At 40.8% G+C, this 19,896-nt stretch overlaps 1 protein-coding gene across 1 annotated transcript in view; it reads right to left on the bottom strand.

Moving 5' to 3' along the window:
• Window positions 1-19,896, bottom strand: part of UBXN11 (UBX domain protein 11) — a 1,449,120-nt gene that overhangs the window by 1,112,073 nt on the left and 317,151 nt on the right. The window lies entirely within an intron of this gene.

Genomic DNA, 19,896 nt, shown 5'->3' on the forward strand with positions numbered 1-19,896 from the left:
CAAAATGATGCCAAACAAGAGTCCCTCAAAATTAGACTTAAATGAAATAAAAATCTTCACATAATATTAAATATGATGGAGAACTTGAAATAACTGTAACAACCATGATATAAAAAAATCTCAGACTTGACCTCAACAGTAACTCTTTGGCAAAGGAAGATCTTGTCCAATGAATCTAGTTGATTACTTCAAAAGTGGTATTATACAGGCTATTGACGGTGACTGTGCTTTTCACATGACTAATCTTGACCTGGTCAAGGCATATAATACCATACCCCATACTGGCACTGTAAGTAAGTGCACTGCTTTAAAATATATTCCTGTGTGGTAAAATGGTTAGCAAATTAGGTAAAAGACAGAATCCACACAATGCAAGTGACAGGTCCCTCATCAGAAAGTATAAGAGTAACCAGTGGTGCTTCCCTGAGCTCAGTGTTGGGACCCTTCTTTTTCAGCATTTACTTTTCTGAACTTCAGATCAGCAATCAAGACATTGGCTCACTAAGTATGCAGATAACTGCAAATCGCCAGTTATTCTCAAGTCACCTCTGATACATAAACATTTCAGTAAGAACCCATACTCATAAATACCAGGTGTACTGAAAATGGGGCTCAAATTAAACACAAACATGTTAAATATCATCACATTTGGTAGATAATACTTCACATCAGGATAAAACATAAACAATATCCTACTTCAAAATGAAAGTGTGGTTAGGGACCTTGGAACATGAGTCAGTACTTCCATCTCTTCCTAGTTAGTGTGGCTAATTGCCGAGGGAATATTCTCCAGATCTAAACAGGTCATTCTTTTCTTATACACAACATTAATTAATTAGGCCAGCTACTGACTACATTGCTCCCATTAGGATGTACCTCACTAGTCAAATCAAACAAGTAGAAAGACTCTAGAGTTTCTTTTCTAAGATCACAGTTTTAAAGACTGAGCAACCAAGACATGATGGAAATAATTGTCTGTTTATTCAGCATTTTGTAAACTCTTGATGGGAGACCCATGTCTCTCTTTACATGACATTAGAGACCCAGTTGTCCTGGATCTCTTCAATCTCTGTAAATTTAATAGTTACACAAATATCAGAACCAGGAACCTAAATCTTCACTAGCAAATACATAAAATGTAACAGAGAGACAAATTCATCGCATAGCACCTCACCCACTTCTATAACATACCACTCCTGCAGATTAAGCTGTGTACTACACCTTCATCCTTGAAATGGAACCTAGATGATTGGACAGTTACCCACAAATGCATCCCACATTTTACTGTCCTGTCCTCCTAGAGAAAGGGAGTATGTCCTGTACGGGCTACTGACAAGTCATAAGTGGTTGCGAGATTCATATGTCTTGCAATTCCTAGGAATCCAATAAATCATAAAACATCAACTAATACTCATACAAGTAGCTACTTAGCCTCCAATTTGAAAACCATATTGTTTCAATGCAATCATATTACATTTTCTTAATTATGCTTCAGTTTTTAATATTAAATCTAATAATTAAATAGTAGAAACCATAAAAGACAACACTGCAACCAGAATGACAGCATCAAGACTGGGTTACACTGTGACCTGGCAAAACTCAATGGATCAAAAAACATAATGGAATAAATATGCAATCCAGACAGAAGTATAAACACAAAAGTAGCAAGTGTCCCACAAAATCTTACAGCATAAAAAATGAATATCAACCTAAACACCAGAATATTTTCCTTACCAAAATAGCTATAGATACAAGTTAGCACCTAGAAAGGAGCACTCGTTTCACTGAAGAACAAATACGCTACTAACTTATAACAAGTAAATGGAACAATGGATCGTTTGGATCATTAAGAATTAATAAAAAACAAAAAAAAAAACATTTCCTCACAAAAAAGGATGTGACAAGAATTCAAAAACAAATTTTGCTTAAATATCTATATATATCTGCATATTTCTATATACAAATATGGAGCTACTTTTCTTCATTGTTCGAAAAAGAAAATAGATCCCCACTTCAGCGAAAATGCACTTTAACGAAAATGTACTTTGGCTGAAGTATAGGCACTGGATCCCTATAGAAAACAAAAAACACATTAAAAAAAATATTTTGCAGGGGAGCAAGACCTCTGCGCCCCCCACATCTCCCCTACTTTAATATTCTCACTCCGAGATCGTACTACAGTGGGGAAAAGGGAATATTCCCTTATCCCCACTGTACCACAATCTCAGCACTAGTTTGCTTAGTTGCACATCAACACTAAATGTTGATGAACAACTAAGATTACATGCAAACTGCATGTTTTTATAACTACTGTGTTTTTTTTTTCTTATTTTTATCTTCACACGAAAGTGCATTTTCGACAAAATGCACTTTCGTGGAAGTGCACTCGCGAATTTACGTTTCGTTGAAACGTAAATTCGTTGCAGTCACTGCTTCCCACAAATTCACATGTTTATGCATGTGTATCTATGTGTGCATACATGCAAGGGCAGGTTTATCCATTATTAGGACACAGCTATCTTGCAGGATTAAATATGAACTCAGAGTCAAAGTGGGATTGGTTTCAAAATAGCACTCTCTGTTGTTAACTGAAGTCAGTTTCATCAAATGCATCAGAAACAAAGAATTCAGTCAAAAGTGCTGAATATAGATGTGCTGCTGTGTTTAAGTGTGCAACTGTCCGTTTTTCTTTTTTTTTTTGAAAATGAATTGCTACTGCTGACTTTTCTACAGTACTGTGACCATGGAGTTACTATATCTATCTAGCTACATATACATATATACATATATATATATATATATATATATATATATATATATATATACATATATATATATATATATATATATATATATATATATATATGTCCACTTTATAATCTCGTAATCCTGAAATATCGAATTTCAGAATCTCAAGACCATAAAGTCGAAAGCCCATAATACCGAAACCCTCAGAAGCCAAAATTCAAAATCTCGAAGTTCGGAGATGTTGAATTAGTGGTTCTGGTGTTGCACTGTGTTAATGGATAGCTGGAGATTCAGGTAAGTGTTTATGTTCTAAGGGTTTTGGGTAGGGGATTTAGTGTGTGTCAGTGTGTTTTGTTACTGGGATGTTTGTGTGCGAGGGGAATGTAGCTTATGTAGTGGTGTTTTTGTGTGTTTGTCTGTGTAGTGCATCCTTGGAGTTAGTATATTTAAGTAGGGGGGTGTGGGGGGCCAGCCCCCTACATGGAGGGTGCACGGAGGCTTGGCCCCCTGCGTGTATGCAGGGTAGGTTTGTGTGTTTGTGTATGGGGAGGAAGGTGTATGTATGTGCATGTGTGTGGTGTATGGTTAGTGTAGAAGTCATGACTTTGAATTTCGCACTTCTGAGGGTTTTGTTATTATGGGCTTTTGACTTTATGGTCTCGAGATTCTGAAATTCGATATTTCAGGATTTTGAGATTATAAAGTGAATATATATATATATATATATATATATATATATATATATATATATATATATATATATATATATATATATATATATATATATATAGATATATATATATCAGTTCAGTTCTTTCCAAGTTTCAGCATATCTGCAGTTTGATTTTTGAACTCCTACATTTTAAGTTTCTTCCATTTTTTTTTAACAGAAGGTGGAATCAAAGTGGTGGGTGTCAGTTGTTTTGATGTGAATACAAAAAAATCATAATTTTTCCATTTCTCAGTCTACTAATACTGTAATGCCCATCAGTATAAAAGGAAACAAATTCTTATTAAAAATGTAGATTGCAAATAGCTATCTTACAGGAGACAGTTAGAAATAACTAAACATGTGAATTTGATAAAGAAATGCTTTCAGGAAGGTTATTCAGCAGAATACCTGGGACAAAGGAAAATAGAAGTACTTAAATGAATTGCAAGAGGAGCTCCAATAGTGATAGAAGAGGATAAAAAAGATAACAATGGCAGATTTGTAGTGCTAAGGGGCTACTGGCAAGGGAAGAAGACTACACTGGCAGGCATGTATTTATATTCCACCTAAAACTGCTATAAAGGAGCTTAAAAATTTTTAGGAGAAATGATCAGTTTTCATCAAGGAATATTACTTATAGCTGGGGAGTGGGATGTGATTTGCAACAGTGAAGATGTGTATGGGGGCCCGGAAGGGAAAGTTTAACAAAGGAGGGCAGATTTTTGAAGGAATTTATGAAAATATTTGGCATGGAAGATATGAATTCAGTAATAGAAGTTCAGAGCGAATTTACATATTATTCTCCAAGATATACAAACTGGGCTAGGCTAGACAGAATTTATATTTCACAGGAAAATGTGCATTTAATTGAAGGTCTTAATTTGCACCCAATAACTATTTCAGATCATGTGCCAATAATAACTAAAATAAAAACACAGGGTAATGAAATAAAAATGAGACACTGGCGTTTTCCCACCTATCTGTTGAAAACAGAGGAATTTAAGGAATGGGTAGTGGAGGTTATTCAAGAGCTATTAGAGAGGATATTCTGAAAATATAGCTAGGAAGTGGGATAAAATTAAGGTGGAGTTTAAAAATAGGGTGGAAATAAAAAAAGGGAGCTATGGTAATAACAAGAATTCTTTAGAGGGACACACAAATGTTACAGCATTGCAGAATAGGGGAAATCTCACAGAACAAAAAGAGGATCAACTGCAGAATGCTAAGCAGAAAGTAAGGGATTACCTCAATAACATACACGAGTTTAGAAAGACTGCTGTTAAGCAACTGCTTTTGGATAATAACAGTAGAGCACAAAAACTTTTAGCATGACGACTCAGGTAACAGAAAATAGAAAGGCCTGTCGCCAAGCTTTGGGAGCCTATAACAATGAAGGTAAGAAGAGATCCTGTAAAGGTATTAGAAATATTTTGGAAATTCTATGAAAGTTTGTATAAAGCAGAGAAATATGGTAATCAAGAAAAGATACACATGGAAATGTTTATGGAAGAATTAAATATGCCAAGGTTAGATGTAGATGAGGCTCAATTACTAATGGTTAGGATAGGACGAGATGATATAAGAATTATGATGTATAACCAATCTACAGAAAAGTCCCCAGGAATAGATGGTATTCCTGTTGAAGTTGGAAAGCTAGGAGGGAAAAAACTGATAAAGATCTGGAAGGTTTTGTTTAAAAGTATTTTAGGAGGAGGAGAAGTACCAACATCCTGGAAGAAATCAGTGGTAGCTCTAATAAATAAAGAGGGTAAAAATTCATCAGACCCAGCTTCATACAGGCCCATTTCAATACTTAAAAAGAAGTTATGTACTCACCATAACATTCCATGTTTGTAGTCCATCTCGCCCTTCATTCTTACACATGGGTTCGGAGCTGATCCTCGGCTCTGACTCGGCCTATTACAAAGCTCAAAGTCTTCTAGTTGGCTCGTGGCTAGGTAGGTATCCCATGGTGCACCAGTATAATCCCCAGATCTTGTTTGCTGCTAAACTATAGAAAGACAGAACAAAAACTATCCAGAAGGAACAACAATAATAAAAGGTCTCCACCTGTTATGAAAAATGTTTCTGTCTCCAGATCCTTCCAGGAAGGGGGTAGGAGAGTGGGTTCGTAAGAATGAAGGGCGAGATGGACTACAAACATGGAATGTTATGGTGAGTACATAACTTCTTTATGTTCTGTAGTCCTATCTCACCTTCATTCTTACACATGGGACAGTGTCCCCAGCACCTTATTCTTGGGTGGCTCACGGAAAAATACTCCTGAGGACCATGGAACCAAAGGAGGCTCTACCCCTAGAGTTCAAATCCAATTTGTAATGAGTAATAAAGATGTGAGGGGTAGCCCAGGTTGCTGCTGCACAAATATTATCAATTGGAACCCTGACTTGAAAGGCTGCTGAAGTAGACTGGGATCTTGTAAAATGAGCCTTAATCTTGAACAGTAAAGGCTTACCACCGGAAGAATAAATGTAGGATATACAACTGGAAATCTAATTCGAAAGGGTCACTTTGGAAACTAGGATACCTAATCTGGAGTCGGAGAAGGATACAAATAATTGGTCTGACTTTCTGAATTCCTTGGTCTGGTGTAGACAGAACCGTAACTGTCTGTGAACATCCAATTGATAAAATCTGTATTGTGCTGCGTTGCAATGATTAGGAAAGAACACCGGAAGCTCTATAGTTTGGTTAAAGTTATTATGAGTGCACACCTTAGGGACAAAGGATGGATTTGTGCGAAGAGATACTCTATCTTTGTGTGGAAAATCAAATAAAGGGGCTTGATAGACAGTGCTTGTAACTCTGATACTCATCTAGCAGATGTGATGGCCACCAGAAACAAAGTCTTCCAAGACAGAAACTTCAACGAACATGAATGAGCAGGTTCAAAGGGTGGAGACGTTGATTTGGACAGGATGAAGTTTAGATCCCATGAAGCTACCGGTTCCTGAAAGGGAGGTCTCAGCAAAGTAGCACCTTTAAGGAAGGTTTTGCACAATCTGTGTGACATCAGATTAGACTCATATTGACCCAAATGAAAATTTGATATTGCTGCCAACTGAACCCTAACTGTGGCAACAGCAAAACCCTGGTGAAAAAGTTCAGACAAGAATTCTAAAACCAGTGGAATGGATGCAGTGTAAGGGTCAACATTCCTTTCCTCAGCCCAGATAGAAAACCTTCTCCATTTGCTGGTGTACAACTTTCTAGTGGAGGGTTTGTGAGAAGATGTGAGAATGTGGGTCACAGTGGGTGAAAAATCATGAAGCCTGAATAGGGATGGAACTGGAGTAGCTAAGCTGTCAAAGGTGTGGAGGCTGGGATAAAGAGAGCCTGACATGTGCGCCAAGAGATCTGGCACTGGGTCCAGAGTCCATGGATCGTCTAGTAGATGAGGCCTGAGAAAGGGGAACCAAACCTGATGAGGCCAGTAAGGAGTGATGAGAATCAATTTCCTTCCCAACAGTTTTGCTTTCTGAATCACCTTGGATATGAGAGGAAAGGGCGGGAAGGCATAAAGGAGACCCAGGGGCCAATCATGAACAAGTGCGTCTCTTGGTGACTTCCCTGGAGGGGGGATAAGGGAAAAGCAGCTGCTGCATTTGGAGCTGATCTGACTGGCGAAAAGATCAGCACGGCTGTCCCCATCTGTGGGAAATCTGTTCCTTTATTTCCTGCTTCAGAGACCACTTGTGAGGCATCAAGTTTGCCTGTTTGAGTTTGTCGGCTATTACGTTGGTTGTCCCTGGGATGTGTGTTGCCACTAGAAAGAGCTGGGAAGATATCGCCCATTTCCAAACATGAATAGCCTCTCGACAAAGGGGGTAAGATCTGGTTCCACCTTGTTTGTTGAGATACCATACTACTGACATGTTGTCTGATTGTATTTGTTATCGTCCCAAGAGGAAGAAGGTCATGGAGGGCTTGCAACGCCAGAAGCACCGCTCTCATCTCTAGAACACTGATATGCAGTTGAGCCTCATAATCTTGCCATATGCCTTGGACAGTTCTGCCTAGATAACAACCCCACCCTATCTGTAAGGCATCCGTGGTCACAATAGCAACATGTTGGCAAGGAAGGAATGGGGTGCCTGTCATTAGTTGATTGGGTTGGATCCACCAACGGAGGTCCTTTTTGAAGGACTCTATTAAAATGATGTGGTGGGATAGAGGCAGTTGTTGGAAGGACCACTGGGACGATAGGAGCCATTGAAGAGTCCGCATGTGTAATCTGGCAAGAGGGACTAGCAATATGGTGTAGGCCATAGTCCCTAAGAGTTTCATCACTGTCTTTGCCTTGACTTTCCGGAGGGGGAGTAGACAAAGGACTTGTTGTATGAGGTTCTGTGCTCTTTCTGCTGGAAGATGAGCTAACATGGTGACTGTGTCTATTTCTGCACCTATAAAAGTCACAAATTGAGAGGGAGATAAGGCAGACTTTTCCCAATTTATAGTAATCCCCAACTGGGCACAGTTGGATAGTGAAATCTCTGGTTTGAAAAAGTAGATGCCTGGTGGAGGCATTCAGGAGCCAGTAGTCTAGGTACGGAAACACTTGGAATCCTAGACGTCTCAGGTGAGCTGTCACTACTGCCATACACTTGGTGAACACCCTGGGGGCTGTGGTGAGACCAAAGGGCAGAGCACGAAACTGGTAGTGACTGTCTCCCAGCTGGAAGCGTAGATGGCTCCTCGACATTCTGTCCATTTTTATGTGGTAGTACGTATCTTGGAGGTCTATTGAGTACATTCAAGTGTCTTTCCCTAACAGAGGGAGTATAGACTGCAGTGTCACCATCTGGAATTTGTCCTTCTTTACAGATTTATTTAATTTGCTGAGGTTCAAGATGGGCCTCCAGTCACCTGTACGTTTTGGCACTAAAAAGAATCTGGAGTAGATTCCGAATCCTACTTGGTCTGCGGGGATGGTTTGGATGACTCTCTTTGCAAGCAACTTGTTCACTTCTACAGTTGCTTGATTCCTGTGATTGGGTGGAACATCCGGGATCCTCTTGGGAACATGAGGTGGAAGAGAAAAGGGTATGGAATAACCTCTGGTGATAATTCTTTGTACCCATTTGTCTCGGGTGGTGCTTAGCCAGGCTTCTGGATACAAAGAAATACGACCCCTGACTGACTCAAGAGAAGCACAGCCAGGCCCCACATCAGGAGCGCTGATAGGGTCAGCCTTGAAACAAATCACAGCCTCCCTGGTTTTGCAGTCTGCCCCTGCCTCTAGGGTGATGTCTATCATTTGCTCCTTCTCCTCTGCGTCTGAAGGAGGAGTCACCCTGTGCATCTGGGAAAACCTCTGAGACTTCTTAAACCACATTTTACCTCCTCTCTGACCCTTGGGGTATGGTCTGGAGGGGACGGTAAAACATACTCCCACAGTAGAGAGCATTTGCCTTTCTTGCTCGCACCTGGTGAGTGTGTCTTTTACCTTAGGTCCAAACAAAGACTAACCATCAAAATGGGTGTTGGTAATGGTAGATTTGAATGGCTCTGCACAAGTACACAAGCGCATCTAGGAGTGCCTCTTAAGGGAAACTCCTGAACCCGCTGCCATGCTCGCTCCATCAGCTGCATAAGAAATCAGCCTCATGGAGGAATTAAGAATGGAATTCAAGGTGGATAACTGAGCACACTTATCGGGGACTCCTTCAGTAGATGTTCCTTGTAGAGTCTCTCCCAACTCCTTAAGGAGATCTCTCTGAAGCCTTGTAAAATGTGTTAGGTAGTTCAGCGATCTGAGAGTGAATGCCACTGATGAAAAGATATGCTTCCCATATATATCCATCGTTCGAGACTCCTTGTTTTGTGGATGGACAGATGAAGAAGTCTCCACTAGTTCCTTCTTAGTGGCCACTGCCACCACCATGGCATCTACAGGAATGCCCTTGGACAAAAAACCCTTCTCCTTGGGGGCTGACAAAAATTTATTGGGTCTCCTAGGGACTGGCTCCACGGCATCAGGAGTCTCCCACACCTTTCAACTAATAAAGTCTAAAAGTTCATCGAAAGGTGGAGACACCCAAGAGGCTGAATTTTGAGACTCGAAAGTCTTCAGGTACACCGACTCCTCATCAGAAGGGGTAACATTGGGCCAGCTACACCTCTGCTTAAGGATCTCTAAGATGTATACAAATGAGACATCATCAGAAGATAACTTCAGGGAACCCTTCTGACTCCTCGAGGTCAGTGTCGGTGGTAAGAGACTCATCCTGGGAGACTAAATGCTTTCTCTTGCATGTCCTCTTCCGAGGGGGCTCCTCAGAAGGATATTCCGGGGAGGTCTCGGAAGAGTGGGGGCCACCCGCCGGGGGCTCCTGAGGCTGCGGGTCTCTGCAGTTGAGAGAGGGAGTAGGTGCTGAGACGGAGGTCGGTGCCCGAGGGGGAAGAGTGTTGGTACCCCTGGGTGGAGCTGATGGATGGGACAGCACACTCTTCATAATCTCGAAGGTCAAGCTCTCTGGCTCTGAAGAACTCCTCGGCTCCAAGGAGACAGAGGAAGTTATCGGCTCCAGAGCCATCGGCTCCAAGACAGATGTAGGGTCTGAGCTCACCCTAGCTGACGCACCAAGAGGGAGACTCGGAACAGAAGAGGTCTGGATCCAAGTGTCCCTGTCGGGGCTGACTGGAGAGCTTTGGCTCCAAGACACCCCAGATGGCACTGAAGGTGTCGGAGCAAACTCGGCTCCAAGACAGCCTTGGGGGGGAGCTGGAATTGAGGATTCCACAACCAGTGGTACCAAACACTCTGGCTCTGAAAGCCCAGCATGGCTCGGAGGAGGAACCACAGTAGGGGAAATGGACTCAAGTGGCTCCGGGACCGACTGGGTTGGAGCCAACAGCATTTTTGGCAAGACAGATGACTTCAGGAGTCTCAGCACTACTCTCTCCACATCTTCTTCTGATAGGCTCCTGGAAGATATGGAAGACAGTGTGGGAGATCTGGACCTCTGTAAGATAAGGGACCTTAAAGTTGGGGAGACCAGCAATGGATCTCTGGACTGACTCTGATGTTTGCTATCAGTAGTTGGCTCCAAAATGCATGGGGCCAACACTGGAGTCATAGTATCAATGGCCTCGATCGGTTCCAAGATCAGTGGAGCCGAGGAGGGAGAAGTCTGGTCTGGTTTAGAAAGTTTAGGAGGTAGTTTCGAGGCACTGGTTGGCACCAGGGAATGCCTCTTGGATGGTTTAGCCTTTTCTTTTTTAGATGCATGAGATTTAGTGGAAGAAGACGAACTGGCCAAGTCTTCCTCGAAAGAAGGCTTAAGGAGACCTTTTAATATTAGTTTGTTCTTCTGCTCCTGTAAGACCCTGGCACTGAAAGAATGGCAAAACAGACATGTTTCTTGGAGATGGATGCCTCCGAGGTAATACACACAGTTACTGTGGCCATTGGTAATAGACATTTTCTGAGAGCATTTTACACATTTCTTAAATCCCGAGGGTTTATGATCTTTTGCCTCTTTAGACATGGTACGGAGATGCAGCAAAAATGACACAACCCAAACACAAGGACTAGGTCCTCTAACTTAAACAGGCCTAGCCCATACCACACTAACAGTCAGACCACCATGAGGACTAGGTCCTTTAACTCAAATGGGCCTAGCCCTGGGCAGAGAAAAAGAGAGAAAACTAGGTCTTCTAACTTAAACGGACCTAGAAAAGAGAAGGCTAAAGGTCAGAAACTACCAACATTACTACACACACACACACACACACACACACACACACACACACACACACACACACACACACACACACACACACACACAGTATGAGCCAGAAAACGTCCGGCTGTCTGAGTGGAACTTTGCTCAAATTCTATGATGTAGAACCAAAAGGGTTGGAAATATCAAAGAACCCTTGTCAACTAAATAGCTAAAAATCCGACTAATATCTAGGCAGAAATAGTCTAATGCTAATAAACACCACACGATATAGAGCACTGTACACATAAAGGTTAAATTAAGCGCAAATGCGCACCTTAACAGCAAGCACTCAATATTTAAGCAATAACTATGAAACTAATGAACTTTTATTTTATTTTATTTATTTTACATTTGTTGACCGGGCTAGTCTGGCTGGATACAAGTCCATTTTCAGCAGAGGCCCGAGGAGAAAAGCTCCACTATATACTATTACATTACATAAAAATTGAAATACTATATGATACAGCTTTTAAGGATTCAAGAACAAATGCATGAGAGAAATTCACACTATTAAAGCATTTTTAGAAAAAAAATGTACATTTCTTAAATTACAACAATTTTACAGAATATGCATAATACTTAAATTCTAAAAGAAGTAGAAACAAAACAGGAGGTAGAGTAGGGAGGTAAAGAGTGGAGGAAGTAAAGAAGAGAAAAAGAGATAATTAGTCAGGTGTACTGCAGGAACAGAGCCAGTGGTTCTGGAAATACAGTTTAATTTTCTGTTTGAAAAGAGGCAGAGATGTAGTCAGAGTTATGTCACTAGGTAAAAGATTTCAATTTCTACCTACTGTGTTAGTGAAGAGAGAGTCACCAGCAAAGTTGTTGGATTTAATTGATCTGGCCATGAGTTTATTAGAGGAGCGAAGGGAGTTGAGATTGTTATAAGGGATTAACAGTTGAGAGAGAATAGGGGTGTAGTCAGGTTGATGAAGTATTCTGTGGGCAGTAGAGAGTTGGGGAATTAGCAGGTAGTTTTGGGATTCAAGCCAGCCTAGTAGTTTTAAGTTAAGACAATGGTGGGTTCTGAAGTGGTTACCAGTGGCGAAGCGGGCAATGTTGTTATAGCAAGTTGCCAGTTTATTAAGATTGGTTTTCTTAAGGTTGGTAAAAATGGGGGAGGCATATAGAAGAGTAGATAAAAGATGAGATTGGGCTATCTTGGTTGTAGTTGCTGGGGTTAAAAAAGGTTTAATTCGATATAGGGATCCTATTTTTCTGTTAACTAATTTGATGGTGTTGTTAATGTGTCGATCAAAAGAAAGATTATTGTCGATGGTTATTCCTAGTAGTTTTGTAGTTGAATCAGGTGAGATGACAGTGTCATTGTTTGAGGAGATGGTGAAGTTTAATGGGGGGCGTCTGAGTGGTGGGGGTGAAGAGGAGAAGTTTAGTTTTTTTGGCATTGAGAAGGAGGGACCGTTGAGAGAACCACTTTTCAACAGAATTAAATATATTTTGGGTAAGTGAGATCAGTTCCGTAGTGGATGGAGCAGAACAAATGAGGGTCGAGTCGTCTGCATATTGAATGCAGGTTGCTTGTGGGAATGCAGAATGAAGATCATTAATGAAGAGGGAGAAGAGAAGTGGACCAAGAATGGAGCCCTGCGGAACTCCGATGGAAATAGGCAAAAGAGAAGAGATATGGTTTTCCCATATAACTGCTTGTTGTCTATTGCTAAGATATGATCTAAACCATTTCATGGCTAGGTTATCAAAAGAGAGAGATTCCAGAATGTTTGTTAAGAGAGAGTGGTCGACCATGTCGAAAGCTTTAGAGAGATCAATGAAAAGAGCAGAAGAGAGAAGATTATTGTTGCAATTTTTGTTGATAGTGTCTATAAAGGAAAGAAGGGCAGTGGTGGTACTGTGATGAGGTCTAAAGCCATGCTGACAGTTCGCTATAATGTTGTGTAGAGAGAGATAGTGTACTAGTTGCTGGTGGATACATTTCTCCATTATTTTAGCTAAGGGTGAAAGGAGAGCAATAGGTCTAAAGTTGGAGTAGTCAGTAGAGTTGCCATCTTTATGTAGTGGGATAATATGAGAGACTTTCCAGATGTCTGGGATGGACCCCTCTTGTATAGTTCTGTTTATGAGTATGGATATAGGGTATGCAATTTGTTTGGCTGCTTTTTGGAGGAAAAGGGAAGGGAGCTTGTCAGCTGAAGTGGTACAAGGTTTCAGTTTGTGAATGAGTCTGTAGATGTAAGAAGTAGATATAGCATTTAGAGAGAAGTTGTAAGAAGAGTTAGCTAGGTTATTTGGAGGGTAGTAGTTGCTGGTGTTTATTTGCCTAGCTAGGGATTGAATAGTTTCAGAAAAAAAAGAGTTAAAAGCATTTGCAGTTAGGAGAGGGGTGTCTGGGTTGGCATTTAGTGGAGAAGGAGTTTTGGCTGTTCCTGGGGAGAGGAGTCTATTTACTGATAACCAGAATTGTCGGGAATTGTTAAGATGAGTTTGCTGAAGTTCACAGTAGAATTTTTTCTTGTCAGAGATTATTGATTTTTTAGCCAGATTTCTAAGCTGGTGGAAGTGAAGAAAATCTGGGCTGTTTCTGTGGCATCTCCATTTGGTCCAAACTTTATTTCTAGCGAGGATGAGTTTTTTAGTATCTTTGGAAAGCCATGGGGCTGTTTTTGACTTCATTTTAATGGAACGCTCTGGAGCATGTTTGTCAAGAATGGATAAGAAAGTAGTATTAAAGAATAAAACTGCATCCTCAAGAGGAAGTGTTTTTAAGGAATTCCAGTTACATGTGCTGAGTTCAGCTTGAAAAAGATCAATATTAAAATGCTTGGTAGAGCAAATTTTTCTTATATTTGGGATGTTTACACAATCTGACTTTTCTCTAGTAATATAAGTAAGGGAGTGATCACTGATATCGTCTGACATGGTACCTACTCTATATGTTTTGTTTGCGTTGTTTGTGAGTATCCAGTCTAATATACTCTCTCTCTTACTGTGCTTATTGAATCTAGTATTTGAGGTGATAGTTTGGGAAAAACCATGTAGGTTAATATGAGAGGAGGGATTTTCAGCATTAATAGTATTCCAGTCTATGTTAAAGTCTCCTAGAATTATAGTTTCTTGTGGGTAGGTGGTAGATACCCAGCTAAGAAAGTCTTCTAATACTGGAATATTGTTGCCTGGAGGTAGATACATGCATATGATATAAAGGGCTTTTTTAGCATTTACTTGGACTTTAGTCATGATGGCTTCTATTTTGCTGTCCTGGTTAGGGCATGTTGGTAGAGTAGAGACGTTAAGTTGATTTTTAAAAAGGATTGCTACTCCACCACCTTTACGTTTTGATCTGTCTTGTCTTACTATATTATAGCCTTGGGGTAAAATCTCAGAATGTTTAGTGCCTGACTTTAGCCATGTTTCTGAGAGGCAAAGAATGTCAAAAGAATAGGTGTCTAGGAGGGCATGAAGGTAGGGTATTTTATTGTTTATACTTTGAATGTTAAGGTGTCCTATGAGGAATTTATTATTGAGATTGGAAGAGCATAGTTGAGGGGAGGGGTAAGCTGGGCCTGGGTTTGGGTGGATGTCACCATCTAGTAAGGTAGGATTATCTAGCTTGGTTATGATGTTACTCTTTAGGAAGGTTAGAAGTTTAGTTTTTTTATCTATCATTAAGACATAGGTGAGGTGAGACAGTCTGTGAAATTTAGGAAGATGATAGTTTGGGGTGGATTTAGCATTAGAGTATGATGTGAAAGTGTATATTGTTGAGGTCTGTTTTTGTGTGAAATTAGGCTGGATGTTGAGTGAGTTTTCAAAGAGGGTAAGATGGTAAGTAGAGAATAGGGTGGTTAAGAGAAGGACAGATAGAAAAAGAAGAGTTGGAGAGCAAGGAGTCATTATTTAAAGAACTAAAGTAAAAGTGAGAGGAGAGAAAGGTATAGGAGGTAAGCTATAGAGTGGGAAGTATGCCTGTTAGGAAGGTTGGGGGAGAACTATAGGGTAAAAAGAGGGATAAGACAGGGGAAGAGAGTGGAGGTAGTAATAGAAGAGATATGCAGGAAAGAGGAGACTGGCTAAGATATAAAGAAAGGTAGTATGGAAGACAAAGAGGAGGATATAAGAGAGGAAGGGGTGTGTTGAGGGGTGGGTAAAGAAATGAAAGGGAAGGAGAAGGATAGGATAGTAGGGAATAAGGGGTGTGGCTTGGGATCTATAACAATAGGACCCCTGGGGGTGGGTGGGATTTGGGGGTAGGGAGGGGAGCGGAGTGAGCCCGCAGGGCGAACGGAGCGGGTAGAAACCACAGAAGATGAGATGATAAAGGAGACAATCAGAAAAGCAGGTAAGTAAGATGAGATATGTGAAAGTATAGCAGTAAAGGGTAAGGAAGAGACCAAAGAGCACCAGTAAGTTAGAAAGCGTAAAATAATATTTATCATCATCTGTATACTAACAGAGACAATTAATCTGACTCAACCTTTTCATGTGTTATAGCACATAATGTAAATGTGACTTCCTTTGCTTACATAGACTGCCTCACAAACTCCAATGTAAATGGATGTAGTCCAGGCAACTCAGATCTGTTTAAGTAACCTTCAAGACCTTAGTGTTACCACACGCCAGTCCAGTCCAGCTACAGTTCATGAACATACTGTGCAAAGCATGCAGCTGTATGGTGGGGGCAATACAGTACAATACCTGAAAGTGAGTCTCAGATGATAGGGATATATGGTGGGGCCTGTAATCATGCCAGTTTCTGAGCAGTCTACTGGTAATATTGCCCAGTCACCCACTTTGCACTGGAAAACTGTATAATAAACTCTCCTGAATCACCTAATACTTCTATCTAATGTTACATTTAAGACATGCTCACAAAAAACACCTGACTTTGTGGATGACATGCAGTATCTGATCAATAAAGGTCCCCCACACTAAATGAACCTGCTGCACCAGCTCTTCCCTTGATGATATGTACACTGATATTTGGTTCACAGCAATGAATCTGCTATCTTCCAAAGACAGACTCCATCAAAATGCAGCATATCCATAGTCACTGTGAACTACCAAATTCTCTACGCTAATAAGCACAGCAATTAACAACAAGGGACAAAAATGCCCATTAAAAGCAACAAACTGGCACACAGAATACCAAAGAGAACAACAAGGCCAACGGCCAACCAGTTCTCACAATAATTATCTAAAGTGAAAAAAGAAAACACTTCAGCATGACTGAAAGTACTCTAACGATTGTTAAACACTAGCAAAAGCCATATACTTGAAAGTTTAAACTGTAATATAAAAAAATAGCAAAAAGTGTCAAACTTAGCTACGGCCAAGAAGCACATCTGAACTCGTCAACACGACAAAAGAGATCTGGGGATTATACTGGTGCACCATGGGATACCTACCTAGCCACGAGCCAACTAGAAGACTTTGAGCTTTGTAATAGGCCAAGTCGGAGCTGAGGATCGGCTCCGAACCCATGTGTAAGAATGAAGGCGAGATAGGACTACAGAACATCCATGATTATAAAGTGTTCATGTCTATAATGGCAAAAAGAATGACAAATGTAATGCCAAAATTGATAGGTATGGATCAATGTGGTTTTGTGGAGGGCAGGCAAACATTTGACAATATTAACAGAACACTGGTGATCTACAGGGAAGCAAAATGTAAGAACATACCATTGCTGTTGGTGGGTCTTGATGCAGAGAAAGCATTTGACACAGTAAGTGGGGACTTTATGATCAGGTCAATGGAAGCATTTGCATTTCCTGAAAAGAATTGACTAGGAAGATGTATGAGGGATTGGAGCCAAACAATTAAAGTGGATGGGGTCCTCTCTGATAATTTCTTCTAGAGTAGAGGAACCAGGCAGAGATACCCTCTTTCCTCTTTGTTATTCGCATTATATTTAGAACAACTGGCAAAAAAGTAAGGGACTCAGAAATTCAAGGCTATAATTGGTATGGTAGTCAAGAAAAGTTGACTATGTTTGCAGATGGCATTATTTTATACCTGACAAAACCAGAAAGAGACACTACAGTGTTGTGAAACATTTTGAGACAGTTTCAAATGTTTTCAGGATACAAAATTAATGAAGCTAAAACAAAGGCAATAGGGGTAAATTATGTAACCACACATGAACTGGTTCAGCAATATCCGTATTTATGAGGACATGATAAAATAAAGTATTTAGGAGTATGGATTAAAAATGATTCTGGTGTGACAGCTAAGGATATGTGGGAAGAGACTAAACAAAAGATAATATAAAAACTGATAAAATGGAAGCTTTGTTATATGGATATTGATAGTAAGATACAAGCAGTTAAAAATGTTTTTAGTCCCTTTAGTCTTATACATAGGCCAGGCATATTTTTATCAACGAGAGGCGAAGTTGTGGATAGCAATTAATAAAACAGCTGAAGGACTTTATTTGGGAGGGGAAGACGGCAAGATTCAAGTGGGATAAACTGAGTCTTTCAGTAGAAGAGGGCAGATTAGGACTACCCAATTTGAAGGGGCATTTCAGAGCTACACAGTTAAGGCTCCTATACATAGCACAAGCAGAAAACTATAATTCAAAGTGGAAAGGGATGATGTTGAAACAGGGGGGAAGCTCAAGAAACAAGGAGAGACTGGGATTTTGGATGCAGGCCTTTAAAGAGAATAACAATAATCATACAGAATATTATATCCATAAAGTAGCAAAAAGTATTCTAAGAACTAAACCAAGACAGGAATGGAGAAAGGAGATTCTGCCAATAGGGATGACTGCAATGAGGGATACAGACAATAAGCAAGAGTGGGCTGAAATTTATTGGAGAAAACTGACAAAGGAGTCAAGGTATTGGGAGCAAATAGCTAGAGAGGAAAGCTAATAGAATGGGAAGAGGCCAAGAATTTATTTGGACTGCAGGTTAGAGATGCCTTCCCTATCAAGGACTGATATCAGAGTATAGGCAAAGAGAAAGAAACAGGGGATCCTAAATGAAAGAACGGTACTGATAGAGTTTTTAGTAGAATCTAGAAGAGAAATAAGAAGTTATGTACCTACCATAACGTTCCATGTTAGTTGTCTTCTCTCGCCTTCTTTCTTGCTGGATGGGTTCGGAGCCGAACCTCGGCTCTGACTCGGCACTTGCTAAGCTCGAGAGCTAATTTTACCAGCTCGAGGCAACCCTATATCCCATGATGCAATGCGAGACTACCCAGATCTCGTTTGGAAGCTATAGAATATGCCCATTATCTCCTTCCAAGGAAAGAGAAGAAAGTAACCAAAGTGTAAACATGACACAGGGGAACTAGTGAAACCAGTGACCACTCACAACTGGAGCCCATAGGAAGAACCAACCGTCCCCAGAGAAGAGTACAACTTCAAGGTCTGCCCAGGCTAGGGGGAAAGGAGGGAGGGATGCAAGAAAGAAGGCGAGAGAAGACAACTAACATGGAACGTTATGGTAGGTACATAACTTCTTAATGTTAAGTTGTCAAACTCGCCTTCATTCTTGCTGGATGGGACCGCGTCCCTAGCCCCTCTATCCTGGGTGGCTCAATGGAACAGACTCTTGAGAACTGTGGAACCAAACCTAGCTCTGTCTCTGGAGGCCAAGTCCAATTTGTAATGTGAGACAAAGGTAGGAGGCGTGGCCCAAGTGGCTGCAGCACAAATGGTATCAATAGGTAGCCTAGCCTGAAAGGCTGTAGATGTGGCTAGGCCTCTAGAAGAATGTGCCTTAGGTTTAGAGGGTAACATCTAAACATGGGAAATAGTGGAAGATAGCCATTTCGATAAGGTCACCTTGGAGACCAGGAGACCTTTTCTGTTTTCTGCATAAGAAAGAAAAAGCTGATCAGATTTTCTGAATTGTTTAGTTCTATCCAAGTAGTATCTGAGCTGGCGATGGACATCCAAATAATGCAGTTTCTGCTCCGCTCTGTCCGAATAATTCAGGAAAAAAACTGGAAGATCAATAGACTGGTTAAGATTGGATTGGGAAGCCACCTTGGGCAAAAAGGATGGATTCATTCTTAGAGATATTCTATCCTTGTGGAAAACCAAGTAGGGGGGGGGTTGAACACAGAGAGCGTGAAGTTCAGACACTCTCCTAGCTGAAGTAATAGCCACCAGAAAAATTGTCTTCCAAGAGAGAAATTTTAAGGAGCATGTAGCAGCCGGTTTGAAGGGGGGAAGAATTAGGGATGTCAGCACTAAATTCAGGTCCCATTGCAGAGGAGGATCTTTAATTGGGGGCTTTAGTAGAAAGATACCCCTGCGAAAGGCTTTACAAAGCTTGTGAGACATTATGTTCTGGTCCGCTAAGCCAACATGAAAATTTGAGATTGCTGCCAGCTGTACTTTGACTGTCGAAGAAGAAGAACCCGACTGAAAAATCTCAGCTAAGAAGTCCAAAACTGACTGAACTGGGGCAGTAAAGGGATCTATGTCCCTGGACTTTGCCCAGAAGGAAAAACGCTGCCACTTGCTAGCATAAATCCTTCTGGTAGAGGACTTTAAAGAAGTTACTATGATATCCCATACAGGATAAGAAATCATTGGAAGCCTGGCTAATGAAGGAAGTGGAGCAACCAAGTGGTGAGGTTGAGAGAGCAAATGGCCTGGGGCAGATGACCCGACTGGTGGGTCAAACGATCTGGAACTGGGTCCAGATGCCAAGGCTGTACCAATAGATGGCGATGAAGGAACGGGAACCA

The sequence above is a fragment of the Protopterus annectens genome, chromosome 1.part1 (assembly GCF_019279795.1).
Source record: "Protopterus annectens isolate FY-2018-M chromosome 1.part1, PAN1.0, whole genome shotgun sequence".
Classification (NCBI taxonomy): Eukaryota; Metazoa; Chordata; order Ceratodontiformes; family Protopteridae; genus Protopterus; species Protopterus annectens.